We start from the raw sequence: 6294 nt of genomic DNA on the forward strand, positions 1-6294 counted from the left end.
TCAGACTGGGGAGAGAGGTGTTGTAATAATGTAAAATATGTGAAAAATAATGTGTTTTTCGAACAACCTAGTATGAGAGCCTGTTCTAGTACACCCCCAAAACAAAATCAAGACTTTGTAAAAGAGCATAATAGGATCCCTTTAAGAGAAACATGATTATGGCAAACTACCATAAGTGCATCTCACCTCACCAGCACACACACAGGCACTTTGCAACTGCTAGTAAGTGAGTGAGTGAGTGAGTGACTGTAAGTAGAAGAAATATCTTTTGTTGTAATTTTTTAAGGCTTGTGACGATTGTGATCTACTTTCTCCATGTTACAGAGACAGAACTGTTCATCTTTCTTCAATAACACCTCTCATAAGATACCTGTACACTTTCCAGGACACCATCTGCTACAATTCATTATCCCACAGAGCTTGTCTAAGTACAGTGCTTTTAGAGCACCCCAAACATCACAGCAACATATAAAATATAGGGTCAGTCATGGCCTAAGGGTTGGAGAGTCGGACTTGTAACCTGAAGGTTGTGGGTTTGAGTCTCAGGTCTGGCAGGGATTGTTGGTTGGGGGAGTGAATAACCAGCACTCTCTTCCTCCCTGAATACCATGACTGAGGTGAGACACTTGAGCATGGCACCAAACCAGCTGCTCCCCGCAGCCAAGGCAGGTGGAGGAGCCCCCTGGGAGAACCTGTAAGACAGTCACATTCCTGACACATGAAGAGAATGTCTTCAAGGCAGGACAGACATTCTCTGCTACAATATTACACTTTTTTCACTCAGCAATAGGACATTAAATAAAATTAACCTATTGATAAATCTGCAATTAAAAATCAACATTGGCAAACAGAGCAGGTTACTATATTATTCACAGCGTGATATATTAGATATACCTCTAATGATACACTCATATTGATGGCTTAATGTAAATAAAAGATTAAGATATACGCTAAAAATAGCTCAGTTAAAAGTCCAAAGACATTGAGAAGAGGTGAATTGGAGTTTTGTTGTATATTAACATTTGAAGTGCTATCTTACAACTGTAATGACAAATAATAATTTTCAGGACCTACCATGCCCCCAAGTTACAGGCATGCATACGTAAGGCTTGCTGCCATGAAAATTAGATAATTAACAAACTATTGTCAGTGGTGTGCCTAATGGTATGTTGTGCCATTTAATAACTCCTCTCTGCTACAGGTTCTGGTGCCATGACTATGATATCTACTGAAAGTGCTACAGACTTTCGCCAGATGGCCAGTGTGTTCGAGTATCCGTGTGTGTATGCAAACACTCATGCTGGTTTACAGGTGTGACTTAGCAATAATTTATGGGGGATCTCACACACCTTCCTGCTGGTTCATTCGCAGTGCTATTAACCAACCGTTTAGCACCCTTGGCACTTTGGCAAGCTGGTGCTGGCACCTCAGCCCTAGTGATGTGGGTACATTTTTCATGTCTGGGAATGAATGATTCTGGGTTGTCTGATGATGGCCCTGTAGATAGACAAAACATTAGAAAACATTAAATTCAACACCAGGTAAAACATGTATGTCCAAGGTGCTTTGGCAAATTAGGACTCTCACATTTAAAAGGGTATAATATTCCGGGTTTAGCCTCTATATAACTGGGTTGTCTGATGATGGCCCTGTAGATAGACGAAACATTAGAAAACATTAAACATTAAATTCACCACCAGGTAAAACATGTATGTCCAAGGTGCTTTGGCAAATTAGGACTCTCACATTTAAAAGGGTATAATATTCCGGGTTTAGCCTCTATATAAAATTAACATTCGCAAATCCAAATGCGAGTGAAAATCAGCGTTGGAGAGTATTTGAAACAGTGTTACTCGACAGTTGGCCGGTTTTATTAATTCTAACAATAACTGAGAACGCACTATGGTTTAGCGTGATTATCAAGTCGCAAAGACTGCATTGTAATAATATAAATATGTAATCTGATGCGCTGCGTGAGTGAAGCGTAGCACTGGCAATCTTTTCGCGGTTCACAGTAAATGCTGCTCAACTCCAAGCAAGTGCTGTGAGTTACGTGCATAAAAAAACAAAAAAACACAAAAAACAACATGCGCCAAACATCTCAAGTTTGTAATGTGAATGGTTTATAAATCTGTGAATGGTTTATAAATCTGTTGTCAGCACAAAAGTTGTAACTTTTGAATGGTAGTATGCCTTAAAGATAGATAGATAGATTTTTAATTTAGATTTAAATTCAGACTCTGTGGATATTAATCTTATTGTTAGAGGGAGACTATTCCACAATTTTGGACCGATGATAGAAAAGGCTCGGTCACCCCTCAACTTAAGTTTAGATCTCGGAACCACCAGCAATCTTTGTTGAGATGACCTTAATGATCGAGTTATTTAGATTCAAAAGATCTGAGAGTTATTTTGGAGCTAATCCATTCAGAGCTTTAAAAACAAAAAGCTGAATTTTGAAATCAATCCTATAATAAAAAGAGTGTCATATTGGGGAAATATGATCAAATTTCCGAGTACCAGTCAAAAGTCTGGTGGCTTCATTTTGAACCATCTAAAGACGACTAATATTGGATTGACTCCAATATAAAGATAATTATAATAGTCAAGTCTAGATTAAATGAATGCATGAATCACTCTCTCAATCTCTGCAAATGTTAAGAAACTCTTAGCTTTAGACAATAATCTTAACTGGAAAAAACTGCATTTAATAAAGTACAGCATTTATCTGTTTATCAAATTTGAGGGCGGAGTCAAAAATAACACCCAAGTGTTACACAGCGTGTTTTACATGGGGGACCAAATCTCCCAGTTCGCCATCAAAAGCACCTGACACACCTGTGGGTCCAAACACAATAACCTCAGTTTTGCTCTCGTTAAGATGCAAAAAATGTAAAGAAAACCAGGACTTAATATCACACAAGCATGCTAATAATGAGCTTAAGCCTTTTTTGTCATTTTTCTTTAAGGCAAATACATGTGTGTATCATCAGCGTAAAAGTGAAATGACACCAAATGTTTAGAAAGAATAGTGCCCAAAGGAAGCATATACAATGAGAACAAAACAGGGGCCAGAATGGAGCCCTGAGGGACTCCATAGTCCAAAACAGAAACAGAAGAAGAAAACCCCTCGAGACAAACAGAAAAGGTTCAAAGGTTCAAACCCACAACCTTCATTCAGATAGGACTTAAACCAATTTAGAGCACACCCTTCAATACCCACACATTTTTCACAAGTCGTGAAATAAGAATTCTGTGAGCCACAGTATCAAAGGCAGCGCTTAAGTCTAAGAGTAGGAGTATCACAGAATGAGAGTCAAGAGACAGCAAAATATAATTAAAAACTTTTAATAAAGCTGACTTTATTATAGATAGATAGATAGATAGATAGATACTATGTTAGTGAATTTATATACTGTAAATGGTAAAATACACAAAAATATAGGTAAAAAGTTAAACAAAGGAGGAAAGGGATAGCATGACCAAATTCCTCATGTACGATCAGATCCTTATGAAAGATCTATTTTACCATGAAATGCCTCAGGATAACATCTCCAACAAAAGCCAAGATGGTTCTTTGGCATCTATATAATTCCACAAATGCAAAAGCACCGTTTTGAAAAAAATGTCTTGATTGAATTGAGCAAATGTCCAGCACAATTGTGTCCTGAGAAACCCAGGAGGGAAAATAGTGAACTGAGCCATCACAATCATCAAGCTCTGATCATTTATATTCTCATGCTTGTCTCTGGTGAGCAATCTCTGTGTTATAATGCAGTATGCCAAAGCAACCTCGCCCTGTGCCGGCAAACACATTATTACTCTGTTCCGGTGACAAATGATCTCGCCGCACAACATTGAAAGGGGGCCAGGTGGTGAGGACAGCTGTTAATGTTTGCTTTTAGATTTGGATATACAGCTAGCGTGGCTTGCCCAAAGACAGATCAATCAATGCTGTGTAGGGGACGGCGGTCAAAGGCTAAGATGGAGCTTTTCTTAAGCCTGTCTCCACAAGCAAGTGTATTAGAGTTGCTGGGACTGAGGGCCAGAGTGAAGCTAATGAAAAGCATGGAGGGATGGCTTTTTGGCACAGGTCTGTAATTGCAGTCTCGGAGAGGGCAATGTAAAAAAAAAAAAAAAGCAAGTCTTTCTTGGAGCAGGCCATGGGGAATGGAGTCCATGGATTTTTATCCAGGGGCGATACAGGCTTTCAGAAATGAAGGTGTTTGTTGAAGGAAGTAGTCTGTGGAAAAATGTTTAATTCAACACATACCTTGGTTTCTATCCTTTTTTTTTTTTTTTTTTTTTTGGTTTTTTTTCCTAAAAAAGAAATGGTCTCTTATCCTCTGTCTAGGGTTCACTAGGGTCAAAATCTTTTGTATTAGTCTCACCCCTGTCACACAATCATCAGATCTCTGTAAGAGGGCAGTGGCATTTGATCTGCTGTGTGATTAAGCAGGATTCTTTCTGACATTCTCTATCACTGCTCCTCACATTCTTGTTCATCGTCTAATTGATTTGGTCAACTAATCTCTGTTGAACTGAGTGTAGAAAGAAAGCCATGATTAAAGAGTTCCCCTGTGAGAGCTGCATCAGCTCACAGGTCAGGTGCTGGTTTGCAGGAGCAAAATCAGTTGTTGACTTGCTGCATTCGGCTTCATCTCACTTGACCTGTGTTGGGACTGGCCAATAACCAGCCCAGTTACCCAGCGACCTCCTCTGGGACAAAGGGAGTGCCTGGAAAAAAGAAGAGTCCTTTGGGCAATTATGTGAAAATGGAAAAGAAAGGAGATACTTTTCCCCCCAGCCATACTCCAGCTACAGCTTCATAGTAGTGGTGATACAGTATATATACTGCATAAATTTGCCATGCTTCTTCAAATGGAATAGCAAAAATAGTAATTGTCATGCCCCAAACCAATGACATTAGGTTGAGCCAGTGTTGCTGTGTCAGGCTGAATGAGACCACATTAGACCCGATTAGATCTGATCAAACCTGACTAGACCTTATCAAACCTTTTAAGACCACTTCAAACATCATTATTCCTGATCAGACTCCATTAGATCAGATCTTACCCCATTAGACCTCATGAGACACATTAGACCTAGTTCAGGCCATGTTAGATGGATAGATGTGCTGTTGTGGTTCATTGTGGAGTATTTCAACCTGTTACTGGGAGTTTCTTAGGATTGTCAGGGTCTCCTGACTGCTTACTTCTTAATGGCTGCTAAAGTGTTTTAGTTGCCTGCTAAGTGTCATTCATTCATAAATATGTTTTTTTATTTTTTTATTTAATTATTTTCTATGAAGTGAACTTGTTAGTGAAGGTTTCGTGCATCAACAGACATATTATAGTTTCACATGATTATTTTTCACCCTCACTCTGACCGCTGGAATTAAACTTTTGATAAGGTCCTTATGTAATAATAATAATAATAATAAACTATGTTATGATTATCTAAACTTTCACCATGTGAATGAGTAACAAAAGGCAAAACAAACAAACAAACAAAAAATAGTTTGATGGTAGTTTTTACATACAAACACAAACAATATGTGATAAGGTCATGTATCAAATATATTGTATGTTGTGGTATTATCTTACCACACACACTAAAAAGTGTGTACTGTCTGAAAAGCAAAGTACAAACTTTTATACCTGGTCTCATTGTTTATACGTAGGTAGTAGTACATAATGTTTACTTGCACAAAACATACATTTTTGTAAGTTTTTATTGTTGCTGAAACGTACTATTTGGACGTATTTCAACGTTTAAAACGTAAAAGCTGCTATGTATTTTAGCCAAAAAATTTAAATATTTACAAATCATTTATATCATTAAGATATTTGTATAAATGCATTTTTTATAATTTTATCGATAAGCGATTTTGATTTTTAGACCCCTTAACCTACCCCCAAACCTAAACGTAACCATTTTATAGCGAATATAAAAAAATATATAAAATGTAATTGACCGAAATACGCAGGGAAATTACCATTTTAGTAACAATATAGCATTCAAAATATATTTTTTATAGTCGCTAATCCCACTCCTACCTCTAAACCTAACCATAACTATTTCTTAAAAATATTTACAGTATAAAAAAAAACATGACAGAAAGATAAGTGCAATCACAATAATTTATTTATTGCAAAAATGTCAACAGCAGTACTAAAAGTAATCCAAATGACGATGTGTTGCGGCCACAGTCCTCTCTGGTGGAATACACTGTAAAAAAAATTCCGTAAAATTTACGGTAAAAAACCGGCAGCTGTGGTTGCCGGAATTTTA

The sequence above is a fragment of the Sinocyclocheilus anshuiensis genome, unplaced genomic scaffold (assembly GCF_001515605.1).
Source record: "Sinocyclocheilus anshuiensis isolate Anshui unplaced genomic scaffold, SAMN03320099.WGS_v1.1 scaffold2089, whole genome shotgun sequence".
Taxonomy (NCBI): domain Eukaryota; kingdom Metazoa; phylum Chordata; class Actinopteri; order Cypriniformes; family Cyprinidae; genus Sinocyclocheilus; species Sinocyclocheilus anshuiensis.